Raw genomic sequence first — 17,594 nt, 5'->3', positions numbered from 1 at the left:
AGCAGAAACGGCAGCCTGCTTTGTTCTCTCCAAACGGCCAGATTCTTCCCTCTCCAGTTCCCCTCTCCTTCCTCCTTCCTTCTCTCTGTCCCACTCCCTGGGCCGAGAGGGTGGCACACCTGGTGCCACAAACACCTTATGAGAGGGCACGACAGACTCAGAGCATGAACTGGACATGCGAGGAGTTATTAGTGGAATCTGTTCCCAGAACATGGAGGGCTAGGGCCTCAGGAGCCCCTCTAAATCCAGACACAGAGGTGCAGCCTGGGCAGATGTTAGGTCCCCAAGCGGCTCACTGGCTATCGCAGTGGCCTGGGGAGGTGGGGCGACATCCCCAGGTGAACTTTCTGAAGGTGACGAGTGGCTCACAGCTTGACGGATAGCCTCGCTCTGTCCACCTGACCTTGGGCGTCAGCACAGCTGGCCACACTGTCCAAGCCTCTAGGAGCAGAGCAGCCCCGCAGGGTGCTCTGGATAAGGCGTATGTGAGCGAGCGTCAGTGTCATTTCCCTAAATCACACTGCTGTCACTTAGCAAGGCCATCTACCGACGTTCAAAGACCGAACTTCCTCTCCTATCTCAGAGCCGGACGAGATGCCAAACTCAACAATAAAACCATTGGCTTCTAAGAAAACAAACCAGTCAGACAAGCGTGTGTGTACAGACACAAGCTGAGGCCAGAAGAAGTGAAGCAGAGCAATGTCCATGGCCCCAGTATCCTGGCTCCAAACACAGAAAACCCACCGTGGAGAGAGGGCTACAGTCAAGCGGTGAGATTCCAGGCAAAGGGCAGCCCTGTCAGGGGCATGAATGGCCACCAGCCAGCCTTGCAACCAGGGTCTTTTCCGGCCAAGAGATAGGAGCCGTGCAAGGAAGCTTGAGTGGGGAATGGGATGGGAGCTGCTAGGATGCCCAAAGCACCCACCCACCCACAAAACAAAAGACCCCCACGCGGCTCTCTCCAGTCCAGCCACCTTAGTCCACTCTGAGGTTTCCCTGGCTGGAGTCCTTGTTAATTTCCGTGCAATTTCGACACAACTAATGCACACTCATCTTTGAAAGTTGGAAAACACAGAGGGAATCTTTCCAAATGCCGCCATCCAAGGGTCACTGCCATAAAAATTTATTTGATTTATTGCCAATAAGAGCCTGGCAAAAGCCTCCTTCTCCACCGCCCGCTTCTTTATAAACTGTGACCAGGCACTAAGGTGACTGGGCCCTGAGTCTCTTCTGGAGAACCCAGCCTGCTTGCGCCCCACCTGCCGAGCCAGTTGGGGCAGAGGCTGGGCCACAGGGGCTCAACACCTGTGTGGGCAGGCTGTCTTTGGACATCAAGACCGGACCTCCCTCATCTGCCTTCTCAGGTTCAAGAACTAGCACATTTTCAGGAGATAAAAGACCACCCTGGAGCCAACTACCATTTCTTCTAGGAACTCAGAGAACTCCAAGGATCCAAGGACAGCTCAGAGTGGAGTGAGGAAGATCACTGCAGGATTAGAGTAGAAGATCACTATAAGTTTAAAGGAAAAAACATGCAAGAACCTGAGATTGCTGAGTCCAAACTGGTTGGGAATGGGACAGATCTGATCTCTTACTGAGTCCCTACCTCATTGTTGGTTACATCAAACGGCGCCCCCACCACTACCCCAGGGTAGCTGTGCAGAAGGGGTAAATGCTTATATGGTTCCCCTTCCACCCTGAAAACCAGTAATGTCAAGGCTCTGTTGTGTCTTTGTATAGCCATGAATAGATAGGTATCTCTTTTATTGGGTTCTGTATGCAATTGGACTCAGGGACACAGCTGATAGCTAGGGTAAAGTACGACTAATATTACCTTGCAAAATAATAAAAACGCCATCCCTATTTTGTATATTCTCATCCCCCAGCCCACCTAGACCTCAAGCCCCCTCAACAGTAAGAAGAAGAAGAAGAAGAAAAAGAGTCCCTCCCTTGAATTCATATTATAATAGTGGCCAAATAGCAATATTAGGCACATCCACCCCAAGGGCATCCCACTGCTAGCCTATCCCTGCATGCTAATCCCACATATTCCCGGCTTTTTCATCTTGCCTTCTGTTTCATGTGGCCAAGGTCCCACCAAGCCCTTAAGCTAAGTTTTCCTTAGCCCATCTGAGACTGTTCATTGAATTTGGCAGAGCAAAGCCTGCTCTAGACTCTCCAGTCGCGGCTGTCCCAGGTGACATTGTAGCCTGAACGACTCCAGCTTTGGGAAGTACACCACTCAAGCAAAGTTAGAGCAGTATCTCCAGCCCCCTTCCTCAGCCACGGGAGGAAGAGTCACTGTGAGGATGGCTTATGGCTCCCACTTGGATTCATATGTTTTAGTCCTTGGGACGGATGCCATCACATAGCAAAGGTGCTGAGAGTGGAAACCACTAATATCCTACGACCCAAACTCGGATTCATCTCATATCTGAGACTCTCCTGGACAGAAATCAGGAGTGGTACCACATATGGCAACCCCAAGGCTTTCCAAGAACCTCCAGTCCCTCTAGAGGTCTCCACATCTGCCTAGCGTCGGAGAGGAATAGCCATGGCTGCCTCGGTCCAGCTAATGCTTCTGAAGGTTATCAAACCAAATTAACCCGGACAAAGCACAGGAGGGCATCTCAGATGCCTCTCTAGTGTCTCCAGAACTTGAGAGAGAGGAGAGAATTTGGGGATCATGGTGCAGATGGATATGCTCCTGGATAACTTTTGTTTTGCTATTCATGGCCCAACTCAGACATCACCTCATCCAGGAAGCCTTCCTTCATGCACAAGGTTAGGCTCCCATCCTCTGTGCTCTCAAAGCAACATGTACTTTCCTTTTAGACTTATTACACCACATTTTGAATTCCCAGGGGCCTCTCTGCTCCCAAACACACACTAGACTGTGTGCTATTGAGCCCAGGGGCTGTGTCTTACTCACTCGTACGGAAGGCTATAGCCATGACCTCCTGCATCTGCCAGTGGCCTGGCTCCTCCCAGCCCAAAACTTGAGTTTTAAGACCTGGCCTGTGTCTATCTGCACCAAGACTAACAGCTTTCCACTCACCCCCAGCCCTAATTGCTGCAACTGGGGGAAACGAGAAGTGGGATTTGAAAACAGAGCTCTCCAAGGTCAAATCAATAGAAGCGGGTTTTGTAATGTCACAGTCAAGGTTGGGAAAGAGACAGACACTCTTCCAGCATAATAAAGTCCAAAAATTATGTCAGCAGGAAGACATGAATCTTGTGTGTAGATCATTGAAGTCTGTGGGCAGGAGATTAACACTTGCAGTATAAGTGATTTGTCATTTAAAAAAAAGAGTTTGGAGCGATCATAGAGGAACAAAAAGAAAAAGCAAGCTTCCCCCTGGAGGTCAGGGTCCCCTCCCTTCTCTTGTCTGACTTCCAGGCTCCAAGTCTCCCCCTCACTCTGAGCAGCAATAAAATGCATGGGGACTCTAATACTGATGAGGAGCTGGGGTACCCCAACGGAGGGAACAGCTCCCACCCGGGAAAGGAGAAAAGCAAAATGGAGAAGAATGAGGATGAGAAACAGGTCCAAGTGGGAGATCTGGTCAACCAAGAGGACATCTACTTGGGGGTCAATGCCCTAAAGGTCCGGTCAGGGAGATCCATGCCTGGTGTGGTGCAAGGATTTGAGCTTATAATGCTCATCACTCGGCCCATTGCCACCCCAGTTCTGTACAGTTTAGAGTCTATCACAGGCACCTGGATTGAGACTGAACTTTCCTTGAGGTTGTGTGTGTGTGTGTGTGTGTGTGTACATTTGCACACAAGAGTGAACAGGTACTTGCCTGGCAAATTAAGAGAAGGGACTAGCCCTCCTTCCCCAGATCAATAGCAGGCACCCAAGACACCGACAGGGTCACTGATGTGGACGTAAGAGGACCCCCGGAAGAGGGCACCCAGCAACAAGGGAGTCCACCGGCTAGCGTATGACATTTATAATCTAGTATAGAAAATGCTACAGAGGAAGTGCAAGATGCCTTGAGGACACAGAGAAAGGGCACCTTAGGGCTTGGGAAGGCCTCCTGCAGAATGTGATGTCTGTTAAGCTCTGAAGATCAAGTAGAAGTTAGCCAGAAGCATGTCCATGAGATATCCCCCGCCCTTACCCGCAGAAAACAGCTAAAGCCCTCTTGTGGGTCTAAGGTGAGGAGATCAGTGTGGGTCACATACACCTCAAACATGTGAGAGCCAGTCTATTCCCCTGATGAGGCCCTGGAGCTCAGAGTCTATCACTTACCGGTGTTCCTGGAGGTGGTCCCAAGCCCTTTTCCCAGAGCTGCCAAAGTGGTCCCAATCCTGCCAGCTGTGCTAAGAAGAAGGATTTGCAGTGTCTGCAGAGCTGGGGAGCCCCACTCCAGAGCTGGCCCCAGCCTGGCCCCTTGGAACCCACTGAAGGTGTGCCAGACCCTGGCGAGGCTGGCTGCTTGGGCTGCAGGACGGAGAAGTGAGCCGCGAGCTCCCTGGAGCCTGGCCAGGGCCCTCTGGCTGGCCAGGCAGGTGGAGGAGGAGCTGGAGAGAGCCTGATAAAACCTCCAGAGGCTCAGATTAACTCGCGAGAAGCTGTAGGATCAGCGGGGTGACCCAAGGAGCCCCTTGCAGAGCGCCAACGACCCAGGCAGGTGAGGGTGCATCTCCTTCTGGACACGCTCCTGGTTAAGCTGCTGCTTAAATCTGAGCTGCACTTCCTGCCTCACCCCACCTGCCACGCACCCTGGGTAGAGTCCTCCGCTACGGGACTGGCTGTTGGCTTCCTCTAATCCTTTTTTTTTCCAATATATATTTTACTGAGGTAAAATTCACACAAAATAAAGTTAACCTTTTTAAAGTGAAGAATTCAGTAGCATTTAATACACCCACTATGTTATGCAACCACCATCTCTATCTAGTTGCAAAATATTTTCATGACCACAAAAGGAAACCTTATACCTATTAAGCAGTTACTTCCTTCCCACCTCCAGCCCCGGACAACCACAATCTGTGTTCCACCTCTATGAATTTGCCTATTCTGGACATTTCATATAAAGGTAATTGTATAATACGTGACCTTTTGTGTCTGGTCTCTTTCACTTAGCATAATGTTTTCAAGGTTCATCTACATTGTTGTACAAAGTATCAGTACTTCATTCCTTTTTATAACCAAATAGTACTTCATGTATGCACACACCACAATATTTTTATCCATTCATCCATTGATGCATATTTGGCTTTCTACCTTTTGGTGATTGTGAATAGTGCTACTGTAAACATTCAGGTACACTTATTTGAGTACTTGTTTTCATTTCTTTGGGGTATAGATCTAAGAGTGGAATTGCTGGGTCACATGGTAATTCTATGTTTAGCTTTTTAAAAAACATGTATTTATTTTATTTATTTATTTATGACTGTGTTGGGTCTTCGTTGCTGTGCGCGGGGTTTCTCTAGTTGCACTGAGCGGGGGCTACTCTTCGTTGCAGTGCACGGGCTTCTCATTGTGGTGGCTTCTCTTGTTGTGGAGCACTGGCTCTAGGCACGCAGGCTCAGTAGTTGTGGCGCACGGGGCTTAGTTGCCCCACGGCATGTGGGATCTTCCCAGACCAGGGGTCGAACCCGTGTTTCCTGCATTGGCAGGCGGATTCTCAACCACTGCACCACCAGGGAAGCCCCTATGTTTAACTTTCTGAGGAATCACCAATGTTTTCTTCAGTGACTGAACCATTTTACATTCCCACCAGTAATGTACACGAGTTCCAAATTCTCCACATTCTCACCAACACTTATTTTTTTCTTAATAGTCATCATTGTGACTGTGAAGTGCAATCTCATTGAGGTTTTGATTTGCATTTCTTTAATGACTAATGATGTTGAGCATCTTTTCACCTGCTTCTTGGCCATCTTCTTGGAAGAAATGTCTATTCAAATCCTTCACCCATTTTTTTTTCACATCTTTATTCGAGTATAAATGCTTTACAATGTTGTGTTAGTTTCTGCTTTACAACAAAGTGAATCAGCTATATGTATACATATATCCGCATATCCCCTCCCTCTTGAGCCTCCCTCCCACCCTCCCTATCCCATCTCTCTAGGTCGTCACAAAGCACCGAGCTGATCTCCCTGTGCTATGCAGCAGCTTCCCACTAGCCATCCATTTTACATTTGGTAGTGTATATATGTCAGTGCTACTCTCTCACTTCATCCCAGCTTCCCCTTCCCCCTTGTGCCCTCAAGTCTGTTCTCTACTTCTGCGTCTTTATTCCTGCCCTGCCATCAGGGCCACTTTTTTAAACTCCATATATATGCGTTAGCATACGGTATTTGTTTTTCTCTTTCTGACTTACTTCACTCTGTATGACAGATTCTAGGTCCATCCACCTCACTTACAAATAACTCAATTTCATTCCTTTTTATGGCTGAGTAATATTCCATTGTATATATGTGCCACATCTTCTTTTTTTTTTTTTTTCTTTAAACATCTTTATTAAAGTATAATTGCCTTACAATAGTGTGTTAGCTTCTGCTTTATAACAAAGTGAATCAGTTATACATATACAATAGGTTCCCATTACTCTTCCCTCTTGCATCTCCCTCCCTCCCACCCTCCCCATCCCACCCCTCTAGGTGGTCACAAAGCACCGAGCTGATCTCCCTGTGCTATGCGGCTGCTTCCCACTAGCTATCTATTTTACATTTGGTAGTGTATATATGTCCATGACACTCTCTTACCCTGTCCCATCTCACCCCACCCCCTCCCCATATCCTCAAGTCCATTCTCTAGTAGGTCTGTGTCTTTATTCCCGTCTTGCCACTAGGTTCTTCATGGCCTTTTTTTTTTTTTTCCTTAGATTCCGTATATATGTGTTAGCATACTGTATTTGTTTTTCTCTTTCTGACTTACTTCACTCTGTATGACAGACTCTAACTCCATCCACCTCATTACAACTACCTCCATTTCATTTCTTTTTATGGCTGAGTAATATTCCATTGTATATATGTGCCACATCTTCTTTATCCATTCATCTGTCGATGGACATTTAGGTTGCTTCCAGGTCCTGGCTATTGTAAATAGAGCTGCAATGAACATTGTGGTACATGACACTTTTTGACCTATGGTTTTCTCAGGGTATATACCCAGTAGTGGGATTGCTGGGTCGTATGGTAGTTCTATTTGTAGTTTTTTAAGGAACCTCCATACTGTTCTCCATAGTGGCTGTATCAATTTACATTCCCACCAACAGTGCAAGAGTGTTCCCTTTCCTCCACACCCTCTCCAGCATTTATTGTTTCTAGATTTTTTGATGATGGCCATTCTGACCGGTGTGAGATGATATCTCATTGTAGTTTTGATTTGCATTTCTCTAATGATTAATGATGTTGAGCATTCTTTCATGTGTCTGTAGGCCATCTGTATATCTTCTTTGGAGAAATGTCTATTTAGGTCTTCTGCCCATTTTTGGATTGGGTCGTTCGTTTTTTTGTTATTGAGCTGCATGAGCTGCTTGTAAATCTTGGAGATTAATCCTTTGTCAGTTGCTTCATTTGCAAATATTTTCTCCCATTCTGATGGTTGTCTTTTTGTCTTGTTTATGGTTTCCTTTGTTGTGTAAAAGCTTTTAAGTTTTATTAGGTCCCATTTGTTTTTGTTTTTATTTCCCTTACTCTAGGAGGTGGGTCAAAAATGATGCTGCTATGATTTATGTCATAGAGTGTTCTGCCTATGTTTTCCTCTAAGAGTTTTATAGTGTCTGGCCTTACATTTAGGTCTTTAATCCATTTGGAGTTTATTTTTGTGTATGGTGTTAGGGTGCCTTCACCCATTTTTAAATTGGTTGTCCTTTGCTGTTGAACTGTAAGAGTTCTCTATATATTCCAGATCTTTATCGGACATATGATTTGCCAATATTTTCTCCCATTCTGTAGGCTGTCTTTTCATTTACTTGATAATGTTCTTTGTTGCACAAAAATTTTAAATTTTGATGAAGTCCAATTTATCTATTTTTTCTTTTGTTGCTTGCACTATTTCTGCCATATCTAAGAATCCATTGCCAAATCCAAGGTCATGAATATTTACTCCTATGCTTTCTTCTAAGAGTTTTATGGTTTTAGCTCTTATACTTAGGTCTTTGATCCATTTTGAGTTGATTTTTGTAGAGGTAGGGGTCCAAATTCATTCTTTTCCTTTCTCTTTTCTTTTTTAAAAACACAATAGAACCTTCTCACTTAAGGGATGCCCTAAATGAGTGTTTCTGATTGGTGGGTGGCTCTTCTTCAAGTGGTGGGTCAAGCTTCTTCTATCTTTGGTTCTTCAGCACATGGCTCCAAGGTTCCTATACTTGTGCATATCAAGTAGACAAGGAGAAATCAGCATAAAGCATTTATAGGCCAGACCTAGAAGAGGCACACATCAGTCCTGCCCACATTCCATTGGCTGGAACTCAGCCAAACAGTGTGGCAGCCATGAAAATGCACCTTTCAGGGCTCCTAGTGTAGGTAGCATAAATGACTGGTAGCCTGGCTGTGGTCCACCTGGATTTACCGTCACATTCATACAGAGGGAGGCCGTGCTTCTGCTGGGCTGCTCCCAGCCAATGACTAGTCATGGCAGAGGTCTTTTTTTTTAATCAAAATATAGTTGACGTATAATATTATCTGAGTTTCAGGTGTACTACATAGTGATTTGACATTTGCATATATTATGAAATGATCACCATGATAAGTCTAGTAACCATCTGTTCCCATACAAAGTAATTACAATACTACTGACCATTCTCCTTATGCTGTATATTACATTCCCCATGGCTTATTTACTTTATAACTGGAGGTTTGCATCTCTTAATCCCCTTAATCTATTTCACCCCTCGACCCCCACCCCCTTGGCAAACACCTATTTGTTCTCTGTATCTATGAGTCTGTCTCCGTTTTGTTATATTCATTCATTTGTTTGGGGTTTTTTTTTTAGATTCCATATATAAGTGAGATCGTATGGTAACTGTCTTTCTCTATCTGACTTATTTCACTTAATATAATACCCTCTATATCCATCCATGTTGTTGCAAATGGCAAGATTTCATTTTTTGTATGACTGTGTAGTATTCCATGGTATATGTGTACCACATCTTCTTTATTCATTTATCTATTGATGGACACTTAGGTTGCTTTCATGTCTTGGCTTTTGTAAATAATGCTGCAGTGAACATGGGGGTGCATGTATCTTTTCCAATTAGTGTTTTTGTTTTCTGTGGGTAAATACCCAGAAGTGAAATTACTGATCAAATGGTAGCTCTATTTTTAATTTTTTAAGGAAATTCCATATTGTTCTCTATAGTGGCTGCACCAATTTACATTCCTGCCAACAGGGCACGAAGGCTCCCTTTTCTCCACATCCTCACCAACATTAGTTATTTCTTGTCTTTTTGAGAATAGTCATTCTGACAGGTATGAAGTGGTATCTCATGGTGGTTTTGACTTGCATTTCCCTGATGATTAGTGATATTGAGCATTTATTCATGTGTCTGTTGGCCATCTGCATGTCTTCTTTGGGAAAAATGTCTATTCAGATCCTCTGCACAGTTTTAACTGCACTGCTGGGTTTTTTGATGCTGAATTGTATGAGTTCTTTTTATACTTTGGGTATTAATCCCTTATCAGATATATTGTTTGCAAATATCTTCTCCCATTCAGTAGGCTGCCTTTTCATTCTGTTGATAGCTTCCTTCACTATGCAAAAGATTTTCAGTTTGATGTGGTCACAGTTGTTATTTTTGCTTTTGTTTCTCTTGCCTTAGGAGACATATCCAAAAAAAAAAAAATTGCTAAAAAACCTATGTCACCCTTCCCAATTTCAAACTATACTACAAAGCTACAATAATCAAACAGTATGGTACTGAAAATAAACAAACATAAATCAAAGGAACAAAATAGAGAGCCCAGAAATAAACCCACACTTATATGGTCAACTAACCTACAACAAAGGAGGCAAGAATATACAATGGAAAAAAGACAGCCTCTTCAATAAATGGTGTTGGAAAAACTGGACAGCAACATGCAAAAGAATAAAACTGGACTATTTTCTCACACCATACACACAAATAAACTCAAAGTAGGTTAAAGACTTAAATGTAAGACCTGAAACCATAAAACTCCTAGAAAAAAACATGGGCCTGCACCCTTCTGTTGTGGTGGGGCTGACTACTGTGGGCATGTGGGTAGGTGGGGCTGGCCCCCCAAACCAGTCTGTGCCTCATGCAAGAGCTGTGGGCCCACTGGAGGGCCAGGTAGGCTTCCTGCAGAATTGGCTGCACAGACCCAGGGAGTGGAAGGTGGTCAGGATTGGTGGGACTGGGTCCAAGCACAGCTGTCTACTTGGCCCAGGGGGGGTTGGGGCTGATGCCAGCCTGCTGGTAGGCAGGGCCAGGTCCCCACACAGTTGTCTGCCTGGCCCCAGGAGTGAGACTTAGAGCTGGTGTTGGCCCACTGGTGTTATGACAGTAGAACCATCTTCCACTAATGGCGGCTGTCAGCATCTCTGTCCCCAGCTGCCTCCTGCCTCTACAGGAGGTTCTCCAAGATCATCAAGTGGGTCTGACACAGGCTCCTTTCAAACTACTGCCTCTAGGCTGGGACTCGGAGTGTGTGAGATTTTGTGTGCACTTTTTAAGTGTGTTTTCTCTGTTTCCAGTAGCCTTCTGGTTCTCCCAAACATAAGCCCACTAGTTTTCAAAGCCAGACATTCTGGGGCCTCATATTCCCAGTGCATGACCCCTGGGCTGGGAATCCCAATGTGGGGCTCAGACCCTTGCTCCTTGGAGAAGACCTCTACAATTGTGGTATTTCTCCTGTTTGTGGGTCACTGGCCTGGGGTGTAGGTCTTCCCCATACCGTGTCTCTGCCCCTCCTACCCATCTCTTGTGGTTCCTTCTTTATGTCTTATTTGTGGAAAATCTTTTCTGCTAGTCTTTAGGTCATTCTCACAGGTAGTTGCTCTGTAAGTAGCTGTAATTTCGGTGTGTCCGTGGGAGGAGGTATGTTCACCTACTCTACCATTTTGGCCTCCTCTCCTCCTAACTTCATTCTTTTTCATGTGAATTTCCAGTTGTCCCAATCCATTTGTTGAAGAGACTATTCTTTCCCCATTGAATGGTCTTGACACCCTTGCCAAAAATTCACTGGCCATAGATATATGGGTTTATTTCTGGATCCGTGATTCTATTTCATTGGTTTATCTGTCTATCCTGTGCCAGCACCAGTTTTTTTGTCTTGTTTTGTTTTTCATTTTTTTGTTTTTTGTTTATATATATATATTCTTTTTATTGGAGTATAATTGTTTTACAATGTTGTGTTAGTTTCTGCTGTACAATGAAGTGAATCAGCTATATGTATACATATGTATCCCCTCCCTCTTGGACCTCCCTTCCCCCCCCCCCCACCCATCTAGGTAATCACAGAGCACCAAGCTGAGCTCGCTGTGCTATACCACAGCCAATACCAGTTTTGATTACTATAGCTTTATAATAAGTTGTGAAATCTCTTTCCTTAATATTGTCTAAACCCAGTCAAGGGGAGGTGACCTAAAGCAGTGCTCCTTTTCCTAACTGGATACCTCATAAGTAGTGCCATACTCTCAAATGTCCTTTGGGACTGTGGATTATGGCTCTAATTCTGAAGTCAGAGTAAGAGTAAGGAGGGGGAAGAGGGAGAGCCATGAGAGGCAGTGCAGGAATTACTCCCTTCAGTTCCCTATGAAAGGAGGCGGCATAATGAAGTGAAAAGAACGTGGGCATGGGTGGGTTTCAAGCCCAACTCTGAAGCTACTAGCTTGTAGTCTTGGATAACTTATGCTCTCTGGCCCTTGGTCTTGTCACATGGAAAATGGGCTGTTGTGAGAACTGCATATGTGCAACAAGGTACATAAAGCATCTGGCCCAGAGTATCTGCTGAATAAATCACAGAAAATGGAATTGGGAAATGACCATGGAAACACGGCACATCCTGACTACTCAAAGATCTGATATACCTACTCTGGAAGGGTGTTCATTGAGGGTAGATCTCGTGACTGCTTTAATCCGTCCCAGGCACACCCTGAGCCAAGCCAGGCAGTACAAGAGACAACATAGGTCTTTTTTAATATGTCCTTACCTCCTTTGCTGTAAATGAGCTCCTTTACTAATGAATGAATGAATGAATGAATGAACAGTCTTCTGTGGGATACTATATGGTAAGTTAGGCTTTCTGTAAGTCCACAAATAATGTTGTCAGAAGCTTGGTGAACAGGGAAAGCAAATACAGAATGAGGGTCTATTTCAGTGATAACCAATCCCTGTTCCCTTCCTGATGGAAGGGATCCAATATAACTAATCATCCTACATTTCTATTAAAGAAGGAGGCAAGGGCTTCCCTGGTGGCGCAGTGGTTGAGAATCTGCCTGCCGATGCAGGGGACACGGGTTCGAGCCCTGGTCCGGGAAGATCCCACATGCCACGGAGCAACTGGGCCCGTGAGCCACAACTACTGAGCCTGCGCGTCTGGAGCCTGTGCTCCGCAACAAGAGAGGCCACGATAGTGAGAGGCCCGCGCACCGCGATGAAGAGTGGCCCCCGCTTGCCGCAACTAGAGAAAGCCCTCGCACAGAAACGAAGACCCAACACAGCCATAAATAAAAATAAATAAATAAATAAATTAAAAAAAAAAAAAAAAGAAGGAGGCAAGACAGAGCTCATAGGGTTATCTAACTGCTTCCCAGAATTTCTTTTGTGTGAAACTTCCCTAGAGGCTCACGTAAATGCCTAAATGGAGACAGATGTATTGAATTGGACTCTTCTTTGGAGAAGGAGCCCATTATGGGTCTGGAAACCCTCTGGGCTTCAGGGCAACTGGCCTGAGCCAAGTACTAGAGAGAGATTGCCAACAGTCAGCGGTGTTTATCCCTGAGCCTCCCTGGGAAACTCGCCCACCCCATCACCGGGCACAGGCTGGACCTATGCTGCTTTTGGAGGCCAGGTGTCTCTGCACCACCCTTGCCTAAGTGGAGCCCAAGTGGTCCCTGCCTCTGTGGGTCACATGCTTCCAAACTGAAGTTTGTCCAGCGTGCCTGTGACTGGCAGAGCCTCAGTCACATGCCTGCTTCCAGCCACAAGGGCATCTGGAGAAGCTTATTCCTGAGCTTTGCATTGGCGAGGCACTGACACATCATTGGAGGGATTCTCCCAACACAGGTTGGGTGGTCAAAGGAGCTCAATGTTAATGACAGTTGTTCACCACTCAGGGTGTCTTAATGAGGTCTGATTTAGTCTTCGTAAGCATAATACCACTCTTCTGCTCCCAATCACACTGCAGGGAAGGCAGGCAAAATGGGTCAGTAGAAAGATGGGACATGACAGGGCCATCTTCGCTAGTCCTATCAATGTAGTCACGGAAACCCTCTTACCTCCTGGGTCTCTTGAGCCTGGCAATTGCTCAGCAATACACCCTTGTACTAGGTGAATGAATAAATGAAAGGACAAATGAGACAGTGTAGGCCGATCTTCTTTGCCTCTGACACAATATCTGGCAGGTCTGGGGTTGAGCCCCAGGAGCTATAGTTCTGAGCTGTAGTCTCCCCACTCTCACCTGCTCCTAACCCACTGGCCAGATCTGAAAGACAGTGCTTTGGCCTTGTTTTCAGTTCTCCAGTGGGATGTGGGTCCCTGCAGCCTGAACACCCTTGCTAACCCTCCCACAAGAGGCTGGATGCAGCCCGTATCCCTGATGTTGGCCAGCTATTGGCTCGAGTCCTGCCTTCAAGAGATTTACATCTAGCAACATACAGGGAGGGGTGCTACTAGGGTCTGACTCTGATACTACCTGCTGCAGGGAATCCTCCTGCCTGTCCCATCTGCTGGACCAGAGTACATGCTGGTCCCAATCAAACCCCTCTCACCCATGCTGAGCTGAGTCAGCTCCCCTGTGCCTGTGCTCGCTGCTCCTCACCATCAACCACAGCTGCTGAGGTCCCCGGGTACCAACCGGAGTCACAATACTCCCTACTAATGCCCAGAGTAACCTTTCCAATGATCTCAGGGACTGGGCATCCTAAGGCTGAAGACTAAGAAAACAGCTCCAGGCTTTCCAGTTCCATCACTTGCTCTTTCTCAGGGATTTTTGGCTAAAACACTGACGCCAAAGTGTGACTTTCAAAAAGTGAACACAGTTATCATGCAAATATAGAATGAAAAAACACGTCAAAGACTTATTTAACTTATTAATGAGAAGATCAGAACATTGGGTAAAGCTGATTTAAAAAGCATTTGAGGAACTGGGTTTTAAAAAAAAGAATAAAGTTGTTAGGTTAGATACAAAACTGGTTGATGTCCTGATAGTCCAATAAGGCCTTAACATTTGGATTTATCGTTCCTACCAGGTAAAAATCAATTGTCTCTCCACTAGGAAAAAACAAAACAAAACATCGAGTTAATGGGTAACTCCATAGTATCTGGGCTTTCAACCAGTGATGAAATAGTCTAACAAAGGTACATTCCCCTATAATTAAATAATGCTTGGGGGGCTTGCACAGCAATGCCCCTGTGTGATGCTGAAAGAAGATGTTGTCCTTTTTTTGCCTTATTTCCAAGATTTAGATGTTTGTTTGTTTGTTTGTTTGAACTCTGTGGATGGGTTGTGAAGGTCTCCCTAAGACCTGGGAGAGCTAGGCTATCAGGAAAATATCTTAAAACATGCACCTACAGAGTTTAGAACCCTGTAATGACACCTCATTGTTTCCTTCAAGGATAAAGCCCAGCTCTTGGGCAGGACACCCACAGCCTTGCATGCACTGAGTCCTTCACCAGACCACCTCTTGCCACTTCTGCACAGGCACCCAGCACTCTGGCCCATACAGACCCCTGAACACACTGGCCTCTTCCATCCTCGACTTTGCCCAAGTCTCATTATACCCGGAACCTGGAACATTCTTCCCCCACTTGTTCATCTGGATGACTCCTATGCTTACGTCATGACCTGCCTCAAGGAATACTTATTCCAGAAGTCCTTCCTCGACTCCTCCAAACTTGGGGAATCAAGCCCTCCCAATACAGTATTTCCAGTGGTAATTCTGGCAACACTACCAATTACTGGGTTCTTACCATACGTTAGACTTTGTCCGAAATAATCTATTGATCTTATCCAATTTAAACCTTTCATGAATGGTTGAACAAAGATAATTTTATCCCACTTTCCACTTAAAGATCACACAGTTGGAAAGTGGTCAAGGCAAGACTCAAACACAGATCTTCCGGATGTATAACTCTATTTGTTTCACTACTCTAGAATGCTTTATTTTTCGCACTGTTAATGCCAATTTTCATGAATTCAAGGGAATGAGTTTCATGGCACATGTCCCCTGCACAAAATGCCCAAGACTATCTGAAAATTGGACAAGCCCAGCTCCCACAGAGAGATAGGAAGGACATGGAAAAAGAGCATCTACTGTGGAGTTGGTTGGGAGTCCCTAGGAATTCTGGAATGACCTCAGCTGGCAAAGCCTGGCCCTTGGGTGAAGTGTAGTGCTGTGAGTCACTTCCTGATGGAGCTCTCTCAGGTCCCCTACAGATAGTGGAATTCTACTGGATGTGCCCATATCACGTCTCAGCCTGAGCCTGTCAGCACTCTGGGGGCCTGCACAACCAAGCCCCTCAGCCTTCAAACACGATCAGCCTATATCATTTAGGGCCGCTTCTTCAGCTTCTCTTCAAACTATTCATTCGTTTGTTCATTCATTCATTCCACACAAAGGTGCTAAGCACTTACCCTGTGCCAAACACCATACTAGGAGCTGGAGGTGGAAAAGGTTAGCAAAACTCTTTTCTTACATCCTTATCTTACCCATTCATTTCTAAGCTCCATTAAGACGGGGATTGTGTGGTATTCATCTTTACATCCTCAGGGCCTCTCACATTGCCTAGAACAGAATAGGCAGGAAATAAATGAATGACTGAGTGAATGAATGATTTGAGTACAACTCTAGAACATCTGTAACCAGGACATGACACGGGCAGCCCACACATTCTGGGCAAGAAATGAATGAATGAATGAATGATTTGAGTACAACTCTAGAACATCTATAACCAGGACATGACACGGGCAGCTCAGCCATTCTGGGCATATTCATCTCAATGAGGGTAGCAAGCCCAGAGGAGGCCCTTGACACCTCAGAGCCTAGTGAGGGTGCCTGTCCTCCTGTCTTCAAATGACTGCCCACCACTGATTCCCCTCCAATTAGTATAGTTATCTTGACACCCTGGTATACAGGGATGAATTGTGAGTGTATCATGAATAATTGGGTACCAAAAATAAAATCAACATTTGCAAAGAATCTAATTAAAATAATAAATTACAGGGGGTGTATTGTAGTTTTAATTTGCATGTCCCTAAAGACTAATGTACTGATCTTTTACTCACAAGCTTATTTGTTATGCATATGAGTTCTTAGTGAAGTGTGTGTTCATATATTTTACCCATTTTAAAGGGTTGTTTCCTTATTATTAGGTTTTGAAAGTTCTTTATGTATTCTGAATATGAGAATTTTTAAACATATTTCTCCCACAAATATGTTTCTGTACCTTGCTTTTTTATTCTCTTAACAGTATCTTATAGACAAGTGAACTTTTAACATTTTGATGAACTCTAATTTATCAATTTGTACTTGTATGGATCATGCTTTTGGTATCAAATAAAATTTTGCCTCTGTGACTGGCTTATTTCATTTAGCATAATGTCTTCTAGGTCCATCCATGTAGTTGCAAATTTCCTTCTTTTTTAAGGCTGAATAAGATTCCTTTGTATGTATATATCACATTTTTTTATCCATTCATCTGTGGAGGGACACTTGATTCCCCTTATGTATCTAAAATAGTCAAATTTATAGAAGCAAAAAATAGACTGGCAGTTGCCAGGGCATGAGAAGAGGGAGAAGTAGGGAGTAGTTATTCAACGGGTATAAATTTACAGTTATACAAGATGAATAAGTTCTAGAGACCTGCTGTACAACATAATCCCTATAGTTAAAGACAGTGTTGTGACTTCAAATTTTTTTGAGTGTAGATCTCATGTTAAGTGTTTTTACCACAAACACATCAAAAAAATTGATCAAGGAAATTTTTGGAAGTGATGGATATGTTTATCACTTTAATTGGGTGATGGTATCATGGGTGTATACATATGTCCAAATTCATCAAATGATATATATTAAATATGTGCAGGTTTTTGTATATAAATGATACCCCATTATGCTAAAAAAAAACAGGTTGCAAAGATTTTCTACTATGAAATATTATAATTTTAGGTTTTACATTTGGGTCTTTGATTCATTTTGAGTTAATTTTGCATATGATATAAGGTATGGATTTAAGTTCCTTTTTCGCATATGGAAATTCAACTGTTACAGCACTAGTTAATTGACTAGACTATACTAGCCATTGTCCACGAAATTGTCTTTGCACCTTTGTTGAAAATTAATTGTCCATATAAGTGCAGGTATATTTCTGGACTTTCTATTTTATCCCATTGAAGTTTTGTCTTCTTTTATGCCAATAACACACCATCTTAATTACTGAAGCTTTATAGTAAGC

General features: G+C 44.3%; 1 protein-coding gene across 3 annotated transcripts in view; it reads right to left on the bottom strand.

Annotated features, from left to right (window-relative positions):
• CALN1 (calneuron 1) overlaps positions 1-4,585 on the bottom strand; it is a 471,992-nt gene extending 467,407 nt beyond the window's left edge. For all 3 annotated transcript variants that reach the window (XM_036825183.1, XM_036825180.1, XM_036825182.1), the window contains exon 1: positions 4,259-4,585. The gene's annotated coding sequence lies outside the window, so the exon portion shown is untranslated. The remainder of the gene's footprint in view (positions 1-4,258) is intronic.
• Positions 4,586-17,594: the final 13,009 nt, after the last annotated feature.

This window comes from Balaenoptera musculus, chromosome 15, assembly GCF_009873245.2.
Source record: "Balaenoptera musculus isolate JJ_BM4_2016_0621 chromosome 15, mBalMus1.pri.v3, whole genome shotgun sequence".
In the NCBI taxonomy this organism is placed as follows: Eukaryota; Metazoa; Chordata; class Mammalia; order Artiodactyla; family Balaenopteridae; genus Balaenoptera; species Balaenoptera musculus.
This window is presented reverse-complemented; position numbering and strand designations above follow the sequence as displayed.